The 22,373-nt window shown below is 40.3% G+C and overlaps 1 protein-coding gene across 3 annotated transcripts in view; it reads left to right on the forward strand.

Annotated features, from left to right (window-relative positions):
• Positions 1-22,373, forward strand: part of LOC306854699 (band 4.1-like protein 1) — a 231,061-nt gene continuing 208,688 nt past the window's right edge. For 2 of the 3 annotated variants that reach the window (XM_079392905.1, XM_079392906.1), the window contains exon 1: positions 1-146. The gene's annotated coding sequence lies outside the window, so the exon portion shown is untranslated. The remainder of the gene's footprint in view (positions 147-22,373) is intronic. The other variant, XM_079392907.1, reaches the window with a different exon arrangement.

Here is a 22,373-nt window from a genome sequence, read left to right on the forward strand (position 1 = left end):
GTTGCTCAGAGTCACTGTAGCATTTGGTTGGTGCCTTGCTGAGAAACAGTCGAAGGGATCTGGGCGGGACCGAATCGCCTCTACTGCTTGCACTTCATTACTCTGAAATCTCCGTGATCCACCTGGACGACCGCTTGATAGCTCAGGTGAGTGACAGGCTGCGTTGTCAACATGTTGTAATTTAATGTACAATTAATCGAAACGCCGGTGCATTTGTAAACTATTATTAGTATGTTTTGCAGTGGAGAAGAAACATTAGATCTAGAAAGGTTATGTCATGCGCAACACTGCTGTTTTGGCTACTACAGTACGATTCCTTGTTTCAGCTTTAGTGCGCGAACGCATTACAAAAAAGAAAGGAAAAAAAAATCATGCAAGCGTAAAACCAATAGGCTACAGCCTTTTGCTCAATGGACATAATAGCTGAATGCATCGTAAATGTAATGTATGTGGGTGAGGAAGAAGAAGAACAACTGGTACTGAAGCAATATAGCTGCGTATATTCAATGACAATCACGTCATGAAAGTACGCAGACATTGTCAGGGCATCCACTGACTGATGCATGAAAGAGATCGCAGTTATGTCATGTTTTAATATGCTGTAGATCGATTGTACTATTAAATCGACTATTACAGATCAAAATCAAGCAAAAGTGTATCGGTTTCTTATGTAATTTGTTGAATGAATGTCTCATAAGTAGCCTGGCATGCGTTATGTACAGTACAATATTTGTCTGGTATTCTAGCCTTTAAGAACGTGTAATCTTTGAGGCATAATACGCATTCTTTGTTTTTTTCATTTTTTTCATTTTTCTGTGTGTGCATAATTTAGGAATTCTAGTTCATTTGTGCTTGCATTTACTGCCGTCAGCAGTCTCTAAAGGTGGTGCGACATTCCCACAGAACCGAAAACACTTCAAACGATTCAAAACATTAGTCCAATGACTTGCCAGAGCATGACAGCATTAAGAAAAGTAACAGGTATTGGTTCATTTCAAGGTGGATATGGATTAAGTAATCACTTGCAGTCATGTAGCTCTCTCGCTTTTGGAAGATCCTGTTAGGGGTTGCTGCATCAGATCATCTGCATATTTATTTGGCATGTTTTATGCTACATGCAGTTTACAGTTAAGTAACTGAGTCAGGTTAATTTAGTAACAGCTCAGACTAATTGCCACCTGGTGGTGCAACCGCCAATTACTGCAGTCAGTTCAACAAATGTGTAGATGGCACTCTCGGATAATTATGTATGTGTGAAGCTAGACATTTCACTGCATTGAAATGTTAAAATCAGGTTGAAGTATTCAACAATATCAGGTGCTGTATCACTATCGTCCTATTGCTTGTCACTGCTCATTTGCATAAAGTTGAGCTCTACTCAGGCCAACAGTCTCTGTCGCTCTGGCCATTTTTTATGAGTATCACAACTTTTGAAAGTCATGCAGTCTCTTATGCTTTCTTTGGATTGATAAATTTGTCATCTGCCATCTCAGTGTGACTGTCAGCCCAAATTAGGTTTTATATTCCACTTGTAAAATTTGCATAGTTGACGTTTGTGTTTTCTGGCCTTATGTGGCTGTGACTTCTAACACCTGTCTATGCAGTGTATCTAGCAGATTTACAAGCTTACAATGTTACAAAGATACATGCACACATATTTCAGTGTTTATGCCAACACTGCATGTGACATCTCCCTCCCAAACAGTTAAGAAAACACCCCGGGGAGTTGCAAGTTCAGTCAGGCGTTCCTACAGACCTCTGCCACAAGACTGAAAAACAAGTTCAACTTGAAAATATTTGAGCCTCTGAAGTTTATTGTTATTAGAGTTAATACATGTTGGTTTATTTAGTTCTTACAAAACACACAAATGTGGACTACAACAAGGGAAGATAGACAATAGCTATATTTACATCCAAAGATTCAAATTAAACTTATGGGCAAAATTGGAATATAACATAAAACATATGCGAATAAACCACCGTTTCCATCCAACGAGTCAAAGAGAACAAAATCGTCATTTCCTGGTAAAATGTGGCACTAAATATCACTAAGAATATACGAGAAGCCACTGAATATAATAATTTGACATATATATAAAATTACATAATTTACTTGCACCTCAGAGCGAGCAGACAAGATACAATAAATGCAGTCATTACTTTCGGAGGTGAATGCTGCTGTTTCGGAACACAGTCGTGTAAGACAGTAATTATACAGAAATACTTCGATGACAGACTTTCCTCAGGCATTTCAGAATGACCATAACAACATATAGATGCTGTGAACGAGATCAGTCTGCTGCTAGTCAAGTTATCCCATCTCATAGCGCAAAGTCACATGACTTTTTCGATGCGTATGGAGAAATTTATTCGGTAAATGTGTTTTATGTGCATTTTTTCTTATTGGATAAAAAATGTATCCTACTCAAATGTGCGCATAAGTTTTTTATGCGCATTTTTTAGAATTTATTCGCATCTTAGCGTTTCTCTCCAGCGTTTTTTTATGCGATATTCCAAAAAGCGCATACAAATAGGTGGATGGAAACGCAGCTAATGAGTTCTGTCATCAAACACATTCTGTGTTAAGAAGGCATAACCTCTGCTCTTCTGGTCCCTAGTTTAATGTAACAGAAAAAAATTCTATCATACCAAGGATGCCAGCACTAATTACACTGCAGTTGTTGCAACATGACAATGCCTGTTATTTTTTCTTCTTCTCACAACGGATAGCATATTTGGATTCTGTTTATTGCCATTTATGTTATGGCTAGGTTAATTGCCAAACATCTACAAAAAATATGTTGGCTGGAGAAATAATAATAATAATAATTATTATTATTATTATTATAAGGGGTTGAAATTAATACCCGCCAATCCACCGAATGCAGGCAAAAATTGCATTGAAGTGAAAAACGACTGAAGACTCTAGTAAAGTAAAGTAAAGTCGTGACGTATTGTCAAGTATGGTGACCCATACTCGAAATTGGTGCTCTGCGTTTAACCCATCCAAGTGCACACACACAGCAGTGAGTAGTGAACAAATGCACACACACACACACACACACACACACACACACACACACACACCGTGAACACACACCCGGAGCAGTGGGCAGCCATGCTGCAGCGCCCGGGGAGCAATTGGGGGTTCGGTGCCTTGCTCAAGGGCACCTCAGTCGTGGTTTTGAGGGTGGAGAGAGCGCTGGACATTCCCTCCCCCCACCTACAATTCCTGCCGGCCGGGGGCTCGAACTCGCAACCTTTCGATTACGAGTCCGACTCTCTAACCATTAGGCCACGACTTCCCCCTCCTCTACACTGGGTGCGAGCGAACCCATTATGATCAGTGATGGTGTCTACACTGGATGCGGCACGACACAACAAACAGTAAACTGATGCTTCGTTCTATTTATGACCAGGGGCGCAGATGGGATTTTTTAACTGGGGGGGACCAAGTTGACAGCAGTCCAGTTGTTGGGGGGGGGGGGGGGGGGGGGGTGAGAGGGTGTGCTCGAAGTGTGAATCTTGCTTCATAGTACTGGCTTAGTGCTCCATAGTATAAACAGAATATGTGCGATTGCGAATCTCGAAAGTTAAAGTGAAACAAAAAAAAATCTCAGCATCCACATGTAGGCCTAGCCTACATACACAACCATGGCAATGACAATCACAGAAACAAGCAAAGATGACACAAAAGCATATTCAAGCAAAAGCCAACAAGGATAAGTTGTGTGAGACAAAGCAAAATCAACGTTACTCACCTATCAAAAAGAAACGACACAACCTCGGTGTCCAATTCGAGCCCTTCCTGCTCCTTGAGTTTCTCTCCACCGCTGGAAAGCTGCTCCGATCTATATTTACACGGGTCCTACCTCTTGCCTGATCGTAAGCCTTCTTTTTAATGTTTTGTTTCTATGATATTTTTTTCTGCCATCTCTCTCTATCTATAGTCGATCTGCTAATATACATCCTGACTCCTGTGCACTCAAATAGAGCGCTCTCTTCTCTTTATCAGTACAAGACACGCCCCCTTACTGCTGATTGGCTACACGTGTTTTGGGACTCGGTCAGACACTGCGGTCAAAAGCGTTTTTCAAAAATGGCTTAGTGCATGTGGCCTGGCCGCCACTAAGTAGGCTAATGTACCCTGATTTATCCTCCGTATACTGATGTTGACTTCCGTAGAGACATTGAGGGGGACGGATCGGGTCACTATGAATCTGGGGGGGTCATGTCCCCCCCGTCCCTAGTGCCATCTGCGCGCCTGTTTATGACGTACTGACACAAAGTTCAAGTGATTTGCAACGCCCGCTTTGTCACATCCAGTGTGGACAGCCGCAAGCTGTTGGTTTATTTCTTCTTTTAAAAATTTTGTAGCCAACTTGGCTGGTGAGAGAAAAAGTTAAATTCAAACCCTGATTATAAGGCTAAAATATCTGACTGTCCTCCTAGAGCTTTAAAGCTACAACCATCAAACTTGGCTCAGACCTTCAGACTGTTCTGACTTATGCCAGGCGGAATTTTAGCCCCTACACGATTTTAGCCCTGATTTTCAACTGCAGACAGTTTTGAGGAAATCGCAAACAAATGGCCAAAATTGGAGGCAAATTGATACTGGTTCATGTGTGTGACAGTCATCAGTGTGTGACAGTGTATGTTATCAAAGATGCAATCTGAGAGAAGTGCTGAGTCCTGCAGTGTGAAATGTGTTTTGACTGAAAATGACATTGGTAATGACCTACAGCCAATGAGAGAGCACACTATAGGGCAAGGAAAAGTTTAGGGGGTGGAGTCATAGATCTGCAACAAAACATCAGCATGCATGGTTTTTGCAAGCAACCATCCCTCCTTTATAATCTTCTTATTTAAATTTTTTGCTGAAAACCAGCATACACACAACTTGTATCTTAAGCTTTTTGTGGCATGAGAACTCCTGTCTCATTTGTGATCTTATGTTATTTCCTGCATCACTTCTTGCATTTGTGAAATGTAGTTTGCAAATCAGACAGAGATGTCTGTGATTCTTCCTATTGAAAAGTTGTGTAATGTGTGACCCTCTGTCGCCGATACGTTGTGTAATTTGCACACAACAGCAACTAGATGGTACCCCCAGACAGTCATGTAGTGTGAGAAGAGCAGTGATCCGACGACTTTGAAAATCGTGTTGTGTGTTTTGTGGCATTAGTGTGCTATCTGTTTTTATTTATCTTATTATATCTATATTTTTTTAATTGAACTAATCAGACAAGGTTTTCCTAGAATGGACAATTAAAAAGCCCAAAAAACGCTGCATAAATCCCATATACTTACATAGACTGAATGTCCAAATGAGGCATCTATCCATAGCAAGCTGCATAGCAGCACACTAGCAACCATCCAAGATCAACCTACAATAGCAACCACCCAGAACACTCTAGCAATAGGGAGGGATGTCCGAGACTAGTGAACTACACGATACTGCTTAATGGTGCTGATGGGACTTGACACTGAATATATTTGTGATTATATTCATGTTTTGCACATTTATATATATTTTTTTATATACCTTTACAGACTATATTCAAATCTTACTTGACAACAACAAATCATCAAAGTCCTAATGAACAGAATACTCTTAAATAATGTAGCTATAGTTGGTGGTATATGTCAAGCTTATCTTGCAATTTTGCCACCCATCATGTACATTTTCATACACAAGGAACCAGGCCCGGTTTAACACAGTGTAGTGCCCTAGGGTGACCACATTTGAAGTGCACCCCGATCAATAACAAAAATTAGCCTTCCCATTACAAGGTAATATTTGACTCCTTAAAGTGGGCATTTTTTGGTATTTTTTTGTAATGGCTTTTTTTTTTCTAATTTTATTAAGAGTATGTCATTATGTCAAATTCAATTGTATATCTATAAGCTTTTCAAAAATGTCTAATTAAAAAATAAAATAAGAAATAAAAAAATAAGCTCTCTACACTGCACAACAAATCTCTTCTTTACACCCTGTCTACACTTTGTTTGTTATTATAACAAGAGGATTTGTGAGCTTGCATAATTTAGCAATGAACAAAACTCCAGTATTTTGAGCAGTGAGTGGATTCTGATTAACATTGCATTAATCAACATAATGTCTGCGACTGCAATACATTACTCAACGCTGCAAAAACACGCAAGTAGAAATCTTTGAAGCTCCCCTCAGCGCAAACACAAATAGCCTATGCTGATGATCGGGTTTAGTCGCACGCAATACATTTCTGTCGCACTGTAGAGCCCTGGCTATGTGTCGTGATATTTTCTCTTTTTTAAATTTACGTTTCGCACAACCTCTAAACTGATGCTGCCTATCCATTTGTGAATAATGCTCGACTCTGACTGGGGGGAGGGGGCAAATACACTGTGATCTGACCTAATCGCAATTCTTTATATGCATGCAAATATTTTATATTCTCTCTGTATATATTGTATCATTAACTGTTCATTTACTATGCACCTGCATCTCTTCCAGCAAAATAATATATACAAAACATTGAAAATATTTTAACGGTCTAGTAATTATCTTAATCACTTGGTGCCTCCCCTATTGGCTGGTGCCCCAGGGCACTCGCCCAATCCCGTCTCATAATGCAAGGCAAGCACATTGCATAATACAGGTATATTATCTGTTTTTCAGTGGCATGTTTGATTCATAGATTACGTAAAGCTATTTTAAATGGATCATTTATTCAGGCTGTTTTAGTGGTTTGTTAGACTAATCGACTAGTCGGTTTCATTAATTTAAACATGAATGAAATTAGACATGGCACACATCCCTACTAACAACCACCAAAACACCTTACTAACTGCATAGCAACCATTCCAAATACCCCAGTAACTTCATAGCAACATCCTAGTAACCACCCTGAATACCCTAGCAACTACACAGGAAGACCCTAGCAACCACCCCAAATAGCCCAGCAATGGCATTGCAATTTCAAACTTTATGCTTTAAACTACTTCAAACTGAAAACCTTCAAACTTAAAACTTGTAGAACTACTTCAGTCAGACTTTCTCAAGCCAACTTCAAAGTAGTTTTTTGTATTACCTAGGGTGCTTTCACACCTGCCTCATACCTAGTATTTGTTATTGCAGTTGAAAACCAAAGAGCACCTCTTCATATTAAAATGTTGTGTAATCAATTACTCTTCTCTGCACATTACAAGAATGCTGTCCTGACGAAGCCTCGATTCCCTCTGGCTGTAACTGAGCATTTGTATATATATATGCATGTATGTATAATTATACATATATATATATATATATATATATATATATATGCATGTATGTATAATTATATTTTCACTATATATATATATATATATATATATATGTATCTGTGAAAATATAATTATATATATATAGATGTATTAGAGAGATGAATGACAGCTACATTTTTTTTGCGTTTGCCAGGACAGCTATAAAGCCGCAATAAACCTGCGGAGAAAACTTGTCAATCCATCTTGATGAATGACGCAGAGGAACGTAAACAAGTGAACTCTGACCAATAAGAGGACAGCTTTACTCACATGTGACTTGCATAAACACAGTTTGGTACGCTTTGCAATGTTTCCTTGTGAAAGCGAACCGAACCAAGAAGAAAATGCAACAATGTAACAAATTAATCCCTGTTTCGGAACAAAGCAAACCATCTACAGGTCTGAAAGCACCCCTAGTTTGGATATAGTATTTGACAAAAGTATTGAAACCTACACAGGAAGACCCTAGCAACCACCCCAAATAGCCCAGCAATGGCATTGCAATTTCAAACTTTATGCTTTAAACTACTTCAAACTGAAAACCTTCAAACTTAAAACTTGTAGAACTACTTCAGTCAGACTTATTGAAACCTGTGCTGCTTTGTGGTTGATGGATATTGATTTAGTTTGATAATGGCAGATGTATTACTGCAGCTTCATTATGTATCTAAAATTGCTACTTTATATGAATATGAGCGCTTATAAAGAGCGCTTAGGAAGTTGTGGCCTAATGGTTAGAGAGTCGGACTTGTAATCCGAAGGTTGCGGGTTCGAGTCTCCGGCCGGCAGGAATTGTAGGTGGGGGGAGTGAATGTCCAGCGCTCTCTCCACCCTCAATACCACAACTGAGGTGCCCTTGAGCAAGGCACCGAACCCCCAACTGCTCCCCGGGCGCTGCAGCATAAAATGGCTGCCCACTGCTCCGGGTGTATGTTCACGGTGTGTGTGTGTTCACTGCTGTGTGTATGCACGATGGATGGGTTAAATGCAGAGCACGAATTCCGAGTATGGGTCACCATACTTGGCTGAATGTCACTTCACTTCACTTATTGTTAAGAGTATTGTTAAGTGTTTTATGTGCTTTCTGTTAACAACATATATTGTTTCAGATGTTATTTAGCCAATCTTAAAGGCAGAAATCGGAAGCAAGTTTATTTTCAAAGAATTAAGTATTTGGCAAGTCAGGGGATTTAAATATGTATACTGCTGCTTTAAAAAATTAAAAGAAGACAGGTCTTCCTAGGAAGCATTTTGCTCAGAAGTTGCTTTTTAATAGATCAGAAGAATTAATGGCATCCCCATTTAGGTTTAATTTTACACTTTGCCTCATAAAAAGCAAATGCTCTTGTTGCCAAACAGTGATAACACAAAGCTATAAAATGAATGTCTTCACAGCTACTACACTAAATTATTTTGTTTCTTACAATTACTTTTAAGATTTTTACATCTTCACTTATTTTTATTTTATTTTAAAATATTGGTTAATTTTCATCCATCCTTTTCTCTAAAATGTGAACATTTTTATTTTTTAGTCATTTATTTTTTAATCACATAAGATTTTTATCACACAGATTTTTATTCTAGGACATGCGATAAATTAAATATAAAGAAGATTTCAAACTTTCAACCAGTTAAAAGTGCCCCTAAGTGAAAAATCAATTATGTGCGTGTATATAAAAAGAAGTAGTGAGAATCTGTGTGTGTGACTGACAGATGGAGCAAACATTTGCAACTCAAATGTGTTTGATTCCAAGCTCTTTGACTGTGAGCACCTGAATGTTGCTGACTGAGTATGCTTAGAGATGTTTCTAAATGCACTGGTGCTGTGAATGTATTGAATCTATCATTATGTAAGTGAATTACATATTCTTATTTTATTATTTGTATCGTTCCTACTTATTCAGATTTTTCCTGAGATCTGAGATGTCTTATCAGATCTTTTTTGTGCTATGGAAATTGGTACCTCAAACTGTGTAGCCTGTTGAACAGGTGTGGTATTACTATTTTTAAAGGGAACATGAGATGCAAAATTCACTTTTACATGGTGTTTGAACTTAAATTTGTCTTGGCAATGTGTGTAGACAACCATCCTGTAATGATAGAAATCCACTCAGTGCTTTTTTTAAAATCCCCACAAATCATAAGCACTTTCTTAGAGCAGACTCTGACTCTGGGCAAAGTGGACCTAAATGCATTTCTGTTTGCGCGAATCATTTTACACCAGACTACTTTGTAAACGAGGGTTAGTACAAAGCAGGTTTTGCTAAAAAGTTGTTACTGAAGGTTGGATCAGGACCAACTGTTCGTGATCCAGTTTCACCTCCAGAAGAAGTGAGTATACTTTTTTTTTTTTTTTTATGAATCTTTGCAAATCGCCGGAAGAGAGAGGTGGGCAGAGCATTAGCTCATTGTCATTTAAAGGGACTTGCACCAAAACGGGTCACTGTGAACAGAGCTGTTATTGACAAGGTAAAAAGGGTGTTGTTTTACACTACCAGAATTTTTTAACCAAAGTATGCTATTGACTTCTCATGAAGACAAATGGGCATCTGATGTCCCCTTTAAGTGATAAGATTGTTGCATTGTGAATTAAAACAATACTAGATCAAAACAGTTGATCTAAACTAAACAGATTCTCAAACTAGTTTAGATCTAGGAAAATTGTCAGACAACAACAACATTGTGAACAATCATTGCTAATTTTTACTTTAGCAACTATAAAAAATAAGCAAATGTATTATTATTATTATTATTATTATTAAAATATAATAATAATAATAATATAATTATCAGGACAAAAACAAAACAAGAAATATGCATATGTATTTCTCAAATAGGGTATGCATTCGTTTATCCTGAGTGATGTCATACTCATAATATACTACACTGTTGTATTTCAACTATTCAGTCAGGTGCATACAATTTCATTCATTTAATTAGTTATTGTGTGAGAGGGACCTGCCAGTGGGGAAAAAAATAACACAACAAAGAGCTGTTGTGGGATGTGACGAAAGAGAACAGAGTGTCAGTTTATCTGTCTTAATGTGGAAAGGAAAAGACTGTCCAGGATCAAGACTGTTTGCCAGGCACAACCAAAGGCAGATGGCTGATGATAGACCAGTCATTATAAGGTAATAGTGTGACCACCACCCAGTAATTTTTTCATTAGATCAGTGTTCTTCAAGCACAATTTCATTTACACAATGGAAGTCGTGGCCTAATGGTTAGAGAGTCGGACTCGTAATCGAAAGGTTGCGAGTTCGAGCCCCCGGCCGGCAGGAATTGTAGGTGGGGGGAGGGAATGTCCAGCGCTCTCTCCACCCTCAATACCACGACTGAGGTGCCCTTGAGCAAGGCACCGAACCCCCAATTGCTCCCCGGGCGCTGCAGCATGGCTGCCCACTGCTCCGGGTGTGTGTTCACGGTGTGTGTGTGTGTGTGTGTGTGGATTTGTTCACTACTCACTGCTGTGTGTGTGCACTTGGATGGGTTAAACGCAGAGCACCAGTTTCGAGTATGGGTCACCATACTTGACAATACGTCACGACTTTACTTTACTTTACTTACTAGAAGAATTTGGCATTTTTTAATAATATCAAGATTGTTTTAGGGGATTGGTTCTTAAAAGAGACAGTTGGAAAAAGGACAATTCTGCCATCATTTACTCAACCTAATGTTGTTTTAAAAGGGGTCCTATTATGCCCTTTTACAAAGTCTTGATTTTATTTCGGGGGTGTACTAGAACATGCTCTCATGCTTGGTGGTTCGAAAAACGCATTATTTTTCACATAATTTACATTGTTACAATACCTTTCTCCCCAGCCTGGCACAAATGGCTCGATTAGTTCTGAGTTTGATGAAGGCCTGCCTTCCGAAAAACAAAATGTGTTGTGATTGGTTAGCTGTCCCAGTGCGTTGTAATTGGCGAACAGCTTAGACGATATTTCAGTACTGCCTCGCCCCTTGCCAAAGCAGCAAATTCCGTCTGCTCCGGTATAGTTAAGGATGGCGTCAATATTGCCATATCAGTTTGAGACGGATTCAGACCCCGAAAATATAAGAGGATTGCACGCACAGATATTGCAAGACATATTAGAGTGGTAACGTTATTGTTTTTTTTTGGCTAAATCACATTTTAGATACGATGTCAACAACCACTTAAAAATATTTACTGTCATTTACTATCAGTGTTGGGAGTAACGCATTACAAAAGTAATGCATTTCAGTAACGGATTACTTTTTACTGTAACGCAGTAGTGTAAATTAGTGTTAAAATTGCATTCGCAATCTTAAAAATTAGTCACGCACAGAGACCTTGCACACTGAGTCCGATGCGTTTTAATTAATCCGTTGCGAAAAAATTCGCAAAACTATACAAAATGTCTTCAAGCAGTGAGGATGATTTTGTTGTCCTCTCTCTTTTTAAAAAAAGAAAAAGAAAAAGGAAATATTGGGTCCATCAAATCCTTAGATTGCGCAGAGAGGAAGGAGAGTTCCACCTCCTTATCTGTCACGCTCCCTCTGGGAGCAGGGAAAGGCAGAGGCGAGCAACTTCTCTTCAACACAGACTTTAATCAAGCAAACTTAAGATTCACAGGAACCGTGGAGACAGCAACTGAAGAGAGGGGTTTGACGGTCAGACTGGACACAGAGGCAGGGAAACACAGGGTTTAAGAACACAGGGAAATAAGGAACAGGTGTGGACTAATCAAACACAGGGCTAGGGACTAATTAAACAATGATGACAAACGAGGACAGGAACAGGAAGGCCAAATATGGGCACGAGAGGAGGGGAACCACAAGACAAGGACTGACATTACGCCCCCCTCCGGAAGGCGTGTCCTCACGCCTAACACCATCCAATGGGGAGGGGGGGTGGGCGCTCTGGAGGCCTCCAGGGCGGTGCCCGTTCCAGGGGCAATGGCGGGTCAGGAGACTCGGGAGGCCATGGCGGGTCAGGAGACTCGGAAGGCCAGGGCGGATCTGGAGACTCGGGAGGCCAGGGCGGATCTGGAGACTCGGGAGGCCAGGGCGGGTCAGGGGACTCGGGAGGCCAGGGCGGGTCAGGGGACTCGGGAGGCCAGGGCGGGTCAGGGGACTCGGGAGGCCAGGGCGGGTCAGGGGACTCGGGAGGCCAGGGCGGATCTGGAGACTCGGGCGCTCTTGCAGCGCAGACTCTGTCGGGCGCTCTTGCAGCGCGGACTCTGTCGGGCGCTCTTGCAGCGCGGACTCTGTCGGGCGCTCTTGCAGCGCGGACTCTGTCGGGCGCTCTTGCAGCGCGGACTCTGTCGGGCGCTCTTGCAGCGCGGGGCTGGACGGAACCAGCGGGAACTCAGGAGGGCACGTGCGTGGAGCCGGCACGGGAGGGCACGTGCGTGGAGCCGGCACTTGGGGGTGCTCGGGAAGCGTGGACACTTGCGGGCGCTCTTGCAGCGCGGGGCTGGACGGAACCAGCGGGAACTCAGGAGGGCTGGACGGAACCAGCGGGAACGTGCGTGGAGCCGGCACGGGAGGGCACGTGTGTGGAGCCGGCACGGGAGGGCACGTGCGTGGAGCCGGCACGGGAGGGCACGTGCGTGGAGCCGGCACTGGAGGGCGCTCGGGAAGCGTGGACACTTGGGGGCGCTCGGGAGGCGCGGGGCTGGATGGAACCAGCGGGAACTCAGGAGGGCTGGACGGAACCAGCGGGAACTCAGGAGGGCTGGACGGAACCAGCGGGAACTCAGGAGGGCTGGACGGAACCAGCGGGAACTCAGGAGGGCTGGACGGAACCAGCGGGAACTCAGGAGGGCTGGACGGAGCCAGCGGGAACCCAGGAGGGCACTTGCGAGGAGCAGGTACAGGAGGGCGCTCTTGAAGCGCGGGGTTGCGGGGGTGCTCTGGGCTGAGGACAGCAGCAGTGCTGGGAAGAGTTGGGTGGCCGGAACATTTGGCAGGGCATGTGGAGGGTCCTGGCGAGCGGTGAGCTGGTGAGGCCGGGTTGTTCTCGGGTTGGACGAAGATCGGTTTGACATTCTTCGACTTCGAAATCAATGCCATGTACATTGAGGACATAATTTATCAGCCCGATAAGGGAAAAACTGGACGTGGGGATATCGCAGCTGATGACATCTTTGTCCAACCCAAACCGAAAACACACACCGAGCGAGGCGTCAATCCAGCTCACCTCGTTGGAAAGCTCAAGAAACTCCTCAACATACCTTACCAAATCCCGACCATCCTGCCGCAGACACCAAAGCCTGTCTTCAGCCATAGTTGAGTTGTATAGGTCCAGTCTTCTGTCACGCTCCCTCTGGGAGCAGGGAAAGGAAGAGGCGAGCAACTTCTCTTCAACACAGACTTTAATCAAGCAAACTTAAGATTCACAGGAACCGTGGAGACAGCAACTGAAGAGAGGGGTTTGACGGTCAGACTGGACACAGAGGCAGGGAAACACAGGGTTTAAGAACACAGGGAAATAAGGAACAGGTGTGGACTAATCAAACACAGGGCTAGGGACTAATTAAACAATGATGACAAACGAGGACAGGAACAGGAAGGCCAAATATGGGCACGAGAGGAGGGGAACCACAAGACAAGGACTGACATTATCAAAGAGCTGCGGGATTATCCCGAGAGATTCAAAATTTATTTCTTTTTTTTTTTTTTTTATTTATGTCAGTGCCTCAGTTTGATACTTTGCTAGCGATACTGAATCCACATATTAAAAAGAAGACCACCAATTTCCGTGAACCAATTTATCCTGAACAGAGACTGTCTGAGGTATGGATACACCAACAGACACACACACACACACACACACACACCGAACTGCGGCATCGGAAAGGTGCGCGCCAGGCATAAAAAAATAGGCAACAGCAGTTCTTTATATTCTGTATCTTTGTATTCCGCAATTTGTTTGTCATAAAGTGCTCTGTGCTGCAAGACGAAGTGTATTAATTTGTCTGACACTATTTTAGATTTTGGCTTTCGCTTGTACGGTGGCTCTGAATTGTCAAAACACCTTCTCAAAGCATCTCAAAATGCTTTATACGGATGCGAAAAACGCAAAAAATCGAACCCGATCCAAATTTTCTTTTGACGGACGAAAATTTCGAAGGCAGTGTGCAAACGTGATTGACAAAACGTGAGGTCGTATTTATTTTTCAACGTGCGAAAATTTCGGACGAAAAATTCGGACTCAGTGTGCAATGGCCTTAAGGCATTACTAAACAATTTTCAGTAATATTTTACTCGGTACATGTTCAGTAACGCTTGTGTTATAACACCCTTTTAGATCATTTTATTGTACAAAGAAAAAAAACCCCAGCAAGACAGCGAGACATTAATGAATCAAAAATGTTGCAAGGAAGTTCTATTTTCTGTTCGTAGTCAGTCAATAGCCACGTGTGGTGTCCAAGTTTGTAAATAAAGATTAAACAACAATAGCTTCTGATATATTTGTTTAGCAATTAATTTAATTCATCTCCCTCTCGCTGGTGGAACTTTGTATTGTGTGACGTAGTCCAGTGAAGGCGTGTTTAGGGCGGGTTTTACAGGAGTGCCGCGAGTCTACTGGCCTGACAGAGGAAAGGCGGCCTGATTTCGGCCTCTGCTCTGCTAAAAGATGTTTACATATAGTCCACAAGATAAAAAATAGCTGAAATTATTAAAATAACCACATTCAAAAGTTTGGGAACCCTTGGTTCTTAATACTGTGTGTGGTTACCTGGATGATCTACAACTGTTTTTTTGTTTTGTGGTGGTTGTTCACGAGTCCCTTGATTGTTCTGAACAGTTCAACTGAGCTCTGTTCTTCAGAAAAACCCTCCAGGTCCTGCAGAATCTTCAGTTTTCCAGCATCTTTTGCATATTTGAACCCTTTCCAGCAGTGACTGTATGATTTTGAGATCGACCTTTTCACACTGAGGATGATTGAGGGACTCAAACACAACAATTAAAAAAGGTTCAAACATTCACTGATGCTTCAGAAGGAAACACGATGCATTAAGAGCCGGGGGTGAAAAATAACATTTCCCATCAGATCCAGCGCTCGCTCTCTGGGATCGGAAGCCCACCCAGCAGTTTCTTCCCCCCAGAGAGGCCTCGACAATCCTCCTGTCTTCCTCTGAGGAGGTGGACATGAAGGATGTCGATGAGCTTTGTAAAGCCGCAGTGCATTACCATATTCTCGTTCATTCTGTGAATCCTTTTCATATCAGAAGCGATGCACCGGGTGGAACAGACGATCACGAGCTTTCTGTCCCCTGGCATGGCGTCGTCCCTGAAGGCTCCGACCTTGCCCACCAAGCCGCTGCGCACAACTTCAGCGCTGGTGGGCAAGGGATACGTGGCTGCAGGTCAGGCTGGTGCGTGTCTGCACACCATGGCAGTGTTACAGGCGTACCAAGCCGACCTGCTTAAAGAGCTGGCTGAGGGAGAGGAGCTCAAAACTGCTGACATCTCTGAGCTCCGTAGAACCGCTGATTTGTCTCTCCACGTCACCAAGGAGACCGCCCGTGCATCGGCAAGTCTATGATTTTTTCACATCAAACCATACGGTAATCATATTTATAACTATAGGATTGGAAACATTTTTTTTTAAGATATTTCAATTCTGAGGAATATAAACACAAATTTAAAGGCAGGCCAGACTTAATGGCAGCCGATTCCATATCCACCCAAGACGGGCAGTCCAGAGAAAAAAAATAAAACATAATTGTTATAAGTTGCACAGCCCAATAATAACAATGAAAATTAGGACACTGTAGACCTCCTCTATCATATGGCAAATATAGAAGTGCCAGACGGAGTCTAGAACATCTGTTATTCCAAATTAATTTAGTGAACATTTTTTTAAGTTGTTGAAATGGATGTTTAGGGGGAGGCAGAGGAATGTTCTGGAATAAATATAAAAAGTTTGGCAAAATATTAATTTTCTAAATATTTATTCGACCAATTAAAGATATGGGTTAGGACATCCATCTTTCTATAGAGCTACTGACATTTTCAAGAAGTGGATCATAATTTACTTGCACAACATCTCCTAGTTTTGTTACGATTTTTATACCCAAGTATGTAAAATGGTCAACTATATTGAAGGTTGCTGTCTGTCAATCTCATTTAGATATAGAATAGAACTTTTAGAATTGTTAATTTTGTATCCAGAATTTTTTCCAAATGTACCGATAAGATCTAATAACGCAGGTATTGCTGTATCAAGATGCTTTAGGAAAAGAATGACATCATCAGCGAATAACGCAATTTTATGTTCTATCTGTCCAATCTTAATGCCTGTTAATTCCACATGTTTTTTTACTGCTATTGCAAAAGGCTCGATAGAGATGGCAAAAAGAAGAGGAGAAAGGAGAGAACCTTGCCTACACCCTCTTGATACGCTTCTAACCTCTTAGCCATAACTTTACATAATATTTTTGTGTCTGAATTTAACAAGCTAATTGGCCACATTTTCACACTTTGTGTTAGTTTTTCCTGGTTTTGGTAATAATGTAATTAAAGCTCCTCTCATTGATGCAGGCAAAATATCTTGATGATACGCCTCTACTATCATTTCCATAAAAGGAATTAGCAACTTTTCTTTAAATATTTTATAGATTTCTATAGGAAGCCCATCTGGGCCCGCAGATGATTTCATAGAGTCAATGGCTTCTCCGATTTCTTGTAATGTTAGGTCTTCATCTAATTTGTTCTTTTCTTCAACTGAAATCTGAGGTATATTTAGACTATCTAAAAATTGCATCTGGATATCTACATTTAGTGAGCACTCTGAGCTATAGAGTTTTTCATAAGAAGTTCTAAATGTTTCATTGATCTCTACTGGGTCAACTATATCTCCTTTTTCTTTTTTGACATTCAGCCAAGTATGGTGACCCATACTCGGAATTTGTGCTCTGCATTTAACCCATCCAACGTGCACACACACAGCAGTGAACACACACACACCGTGAACACACACCCGGAGCAGTGGGCAGCATTTATGCTGTGGCGCCCGGGGAGCAGTTGGGGGTTCGGTGCCTTGCTCAAGGGCACCTCAGTCGTGGTATTGAGGGTGGAGAGAGCGCTGGACATTCACTCCCCCCCACCTACAATCCCTGCCGGCCCGAGACTCGAACCCGCAACCTTTGGATTACAAGTCCGACTCTCTAACCATTAGGCCACGACTTCCCCACGACTTCTCCAGTTGAACTCTCGTTTATTGTGATAATACGCTCCGTTTGTTGTTGTCGAATTTGCCAAGCAAGTAACCGTCCTGTTTTATCTCCATATTTTATCATGTGGGTTTCCTGAAGAAAAACTATTTTTGCTTGTAATTGTTTGATCCATTACCTGGTTTATTTTTTTAACATTGCCCAGTCCTCTGCAATTCCAGGTTACAAATTTCACATTCCCCGTTTCCCCATGATCTTTTACATTTCCTATTAAGAGGTATTTTTCCTTTTACAAACTCAACCATCTTAAATACTGAGAAACAAAAAATAAAACTGTAAACAATCATGAACATAGAACATTCCACAACAGCCCCGAATTCCCCAGTAGCGTCCATACTACGGCGTTTGACCCCCCCACCCCTTACACTCCGTATATGACGCTGATTGGTCCACACACCCGTGAAGAACTATCATGTACTTCTGCGTCTATATTTATTATCACAACCCTATTTGTAACATTACTCTCACCACTTATATTAAATTATGAACACATTTTTTCACACTTCCAGACAACAATAATACTGGAACATATTATTTTACAAATTGGTCTGGATTCACTATCGAGTCCCCACAACAAAACGGATAGTTTATGGTGTATGATCGGAGATATTTTAAACCTTCATTCAGGTTTTTAATAGTCCAGATGGATTGAGCCCACCTTTATTCTGTGTCTAATTCTTCAATGAAGCTTTTGACCGACTGGTGAGTAAGAAGTAGACGAGCGGGATATATGATCCCGTGTTTACCAATTCCTCTCTCTCGCAGCTTCTGTCTCACTCCATCATAAGCTCTTTGTTTCCTGTGAACTTCAGCCGAAACATCTGGATGAAAGCGAAGAGTGTGTTCCTTGTATGAAATCACCCCCCTTGGACCTGGCCACTCTAAGCACCTGCTCTTTTTGTTTGAAGTTTAGGAACTTCATTATTAGTGTTCTTGGTGGTGTACTGGCATCTCGTCATGTGTTCCGAACATCCTTGTTTCGTTGTGGGCCCACTCTATGTGCGCGCTCCAAAACTAACGATGTGCTCGTGTATATTTCCAATATTTCTGTATATAAATTGTACTTATTATTGTACTGTGGATTTCTGTACAGTCAAATGCTTTTTGGGTGAAAAAAGAAATGACATGTAAAGTAGTTTTTAGTACATGCCAGCAGTATGCTTTGACAATTCACTTGACATAGTGATGGTTGTTATTGTTCCACACTGTTTAACCAAACCTTCTGTCAGCAGAGAAATCTGCTTGTTTGCTCAAAGAACAAAAACAAAACAAAAAAACAACACCTCTTCACTCAATGCTGTAACATCACTACCGGTCACACAAACACAAGCATGTGAAAGTAGACACGTGTTCTCACACATGCTCCTCAGCATGCAAAGATGCCTTGTGGGGCTGCACGCATTCTCTGTTCTGCTGGAAAGCACATATCGCTGCAGTAAGCAACCCCTGCTGGTGTTTTTTCACCATTTTTAATTGAAAATTCACAGCATAGTGTAATCTGGTGACAGCATATGTGACATCTCTCTATTAGTATGCATATAATTCACAGGACACTATCTCTGGAGTTTGTTTGAAATCCTATATCATACCACTGCAGAGTAATTTAGTTGCATGCCTGTTTAGACTTGCATTAAAGGTTCCTTATAAAACGGATAGGTCAAACTTTGGTTTTTGGATTGGATGAGCTGTTTGAAGCCATTTTAAAATGCAAACTGGTGATCACATATCCAGTATAAATAGACCACATTATAGACTGTAGTAAATGTTTTTTGGTTTATTTGCCAGACTGTGTGTATGTATATGGATCATTGACGTATAAGGATTTTCGACAGGCAAATTTTAAAATACAAAAAATAATATATTTTGTAGTTGTTCACACATTAAGAAGGTTGTGTACACATAAATTCATATTAGAAATTTTAATTAAGTGATTTTAGTGTTTTTTTTATCTAGATGAATCAGCCGTAGCCTTAAAAAATGTAATGTGGTGCGACCATGATTTATATTAAAATTAATTAATTTCTTTAACATGCTTAACATTTTTTTAGATGTTCTCAGTAATTGAAGTGTTTAGAAAGTATTTGCATTTCTTTTGAGTTTTTGTGCATACTGATATTTTTGTTCTATAATTTCAGTTGCCTTCTTAATTGTAGTTAGCAGATTTTTGACAGAGTTTGTGATTGACTGCAGCGTCAGAATTAACATGCTGCCTATGGTGAGCGTTTATTCTACTTTGCTTGGCAGTGAAATCTGGTAGAGTAAAATAGTTATTAATAAATATAATAAATTACTAATAAATGCATAATTACCAAACTGAAATTAGATGCTCTAAATTCCTATTTTTTTTCCATTTTGTTTCATATTGTAAAAAGATTACACGTAAACTGCTCGAAATGACCCAAACTGCATAAAAATCTATTCCAAATTATATTAAAATAAAGTATTTTGTGTATATAAACAATTAATTGAATATAAAAGCACAAAAACTGCAAATCTGGGACATATATCTGTAATGGAAAACACTCTGCAGAGGTCGCACCACATGATATTTTCAAATTCAGTCAAAATTTTCAAGCACAGAATTAGCCACCTAAACAAAACAAGCTAGCTTCCCATGAAAGGTCACTATGAAATTTATAATAAAGATAAATGCTTGTAGAAATAACTTAATATTCATTGTTTTTTTGAGGTCATACCACATGATATCCAAATGTGGTAACTACATACCAGCCATTAAAAAGGTTATTTTGTTTTCCAAATTTGAAAGAGAGTTACAAACCTGCTTGATGCTTCTATGGGTCCTTGGCGTCCTATCTTTGAATGGATTTCAACATAAAAGTACCTAAATGGTAGTTTCTTGATGGTCACACCACATGATATTTCATAAAATGGAGATTATCGGACAAAGTTTGTTTAAATATTATGATGGGAATATAAATACAAATGCTTTGCAATTTTATACAGGATTACAAAACACTTGCCAAAAAATGCCAAATAGTGCAGAAAATTAATCTGAATAAATTTAGGGTAATTTCAAAGATGTTTCCAAAACAACAGTTATGGCCGGACGGTCGCACCACATGATGTTTTGACACTTTGAATAACAGAACAATTACAAATAACTAATGTTTTTTGAAAAATTAAAGTTGGTACATATGTGGGAGAGTTACTTCTTAGACACTAAAGATACCTTTTTAATGATTCTGAAAAACACCAGAAGAAATATTGCTTTCAAATGAAAGATTGCTATCAAATAGCAGACTCAAATTCCTAACTGATGATGAAGACTTGACAGAGTAGCCATCAAGTATTAAAGAGTATTCTAGGTTATTGCATCTACATCATTGGCTTTTGAGCCAATAATTAAAACCCCAATTAATTATTTTTTTTCAGTATTTAATAGTAGTAAATTATTACTTATCTAATTTTTTTTATATCGTTAGTTTTGTTACTTTGTATGTTTCATCTAGCCACGAAGAAATACACAGCTGGATTAATCTAACAGCCTATCATAAAACAATAAAACAGAAATATACATGACAACAGAAAGTCAGTACATGTCGCTAACTCGTTTTCATGTTCTATGTCTCTGTATGTATTACTCAAACTCTTATAGTGACACTCACAGTGTTTGCAGTGTCTGCTGTCTCAATATATGAGGACATGAACATATTAATTTCCTTTTCAGAGCTGCTGTTAGTGTCGCTTTTTAGTTTGAGAATTTCGCATTTGAGACAACCCGTCAAATCATGACAACCCGTCAAAATAAATGTTCTGTTTTACTTGAATTATGACAATATAATACTATATAATAATGGCGGAAGACGATAATGGTGGAAGACGGGATTTCTCTGGAGGAGAAGAATTGTTGAATAAAGTCAGTATTTTTGTTTTCTTTTCACACAAAAAGTGTTCTCGCAGCTTCTATTAATTGTGAACAAACAAGTTAAGTTTACATTCATTCTTAAGGTCTATCGAACAAGTGGAAAGCATTTTCTAAGTGAATATCGTGACAAATATCGTATGAAATGGGGAATAAATTTAGCAATATAGCAAAAATATATACAGTGCCCTCCATAAGTATTGGATCAGTAAAGACAAAATTGCTCTGTTGGCTGTTGAGTCAAGGCATTTGCAAATATGATTAAAATATGAATATGAGACAAAACTACAGAATGTCACATTTTATTATTAGCCGTTTCAACACATACATGTTTTACCAAATAAAAAGAACAGCACTTTTAGAGTCCATCTCACTCATTGATGTGAGCATAAGTATTGGGACAGTTGAACATAAGGCAGATATAAAAGATTAAAAGCTATTATTTAGTTGCAGATCTCTTGCACACAATCACAGCAGTGAGTCTGTGACCCATAGACATCACCAGACTCTTGGTCTCATCCTTTGAAATGCTTCTCCCAGCCTTTAATGCAGCCAATTCCAATTGTTGCTTGTTTTGGGGAGTTTCTGCCTTTACTCTCCTCTTCAGCTGGTGAAATTCATGTTCAGTCGGATTTAAATCTGGAGATTGACTTGGGTAATCTAAGACTTTCCATTTCTTTGCCCTTATAAATTCCTTGACTGAACTGGCAGGGTGTTTTGGGTCATTGTCCTGATGCAATATGAAGCACTTCCCAATGAATCTGGTGGCATTTTCTTGAATATTGGTAGGCAAGATGGTTTTGTACCCTTCCAAATTCATTCTGCTACTGTCATCATACATTAAGTCATCAGTAAAGTTGAGAGGGCCTGTTCCAGAGACAGCCATGCATGCCCATGCCATGACACCACCTCCACCATGCTTTACAGATGAGGCTGTATGCTTGGGATCATTGCAGTTCCCTTTTTTCTCCACATTTTTGCTTTCCCATCACTTAGAT

Source organism: Barbus barbus (assembly GCF_936440315.1).
Source record: "Barbus barbus genome assembly, chromosome: 35".
Classification (NCBI taxonomy): Eukaryota; Metazoa; Chordata; class Actinopteri; order Cypriniformes; family Cyprinidae; genus Barbus; species Barbus barbus.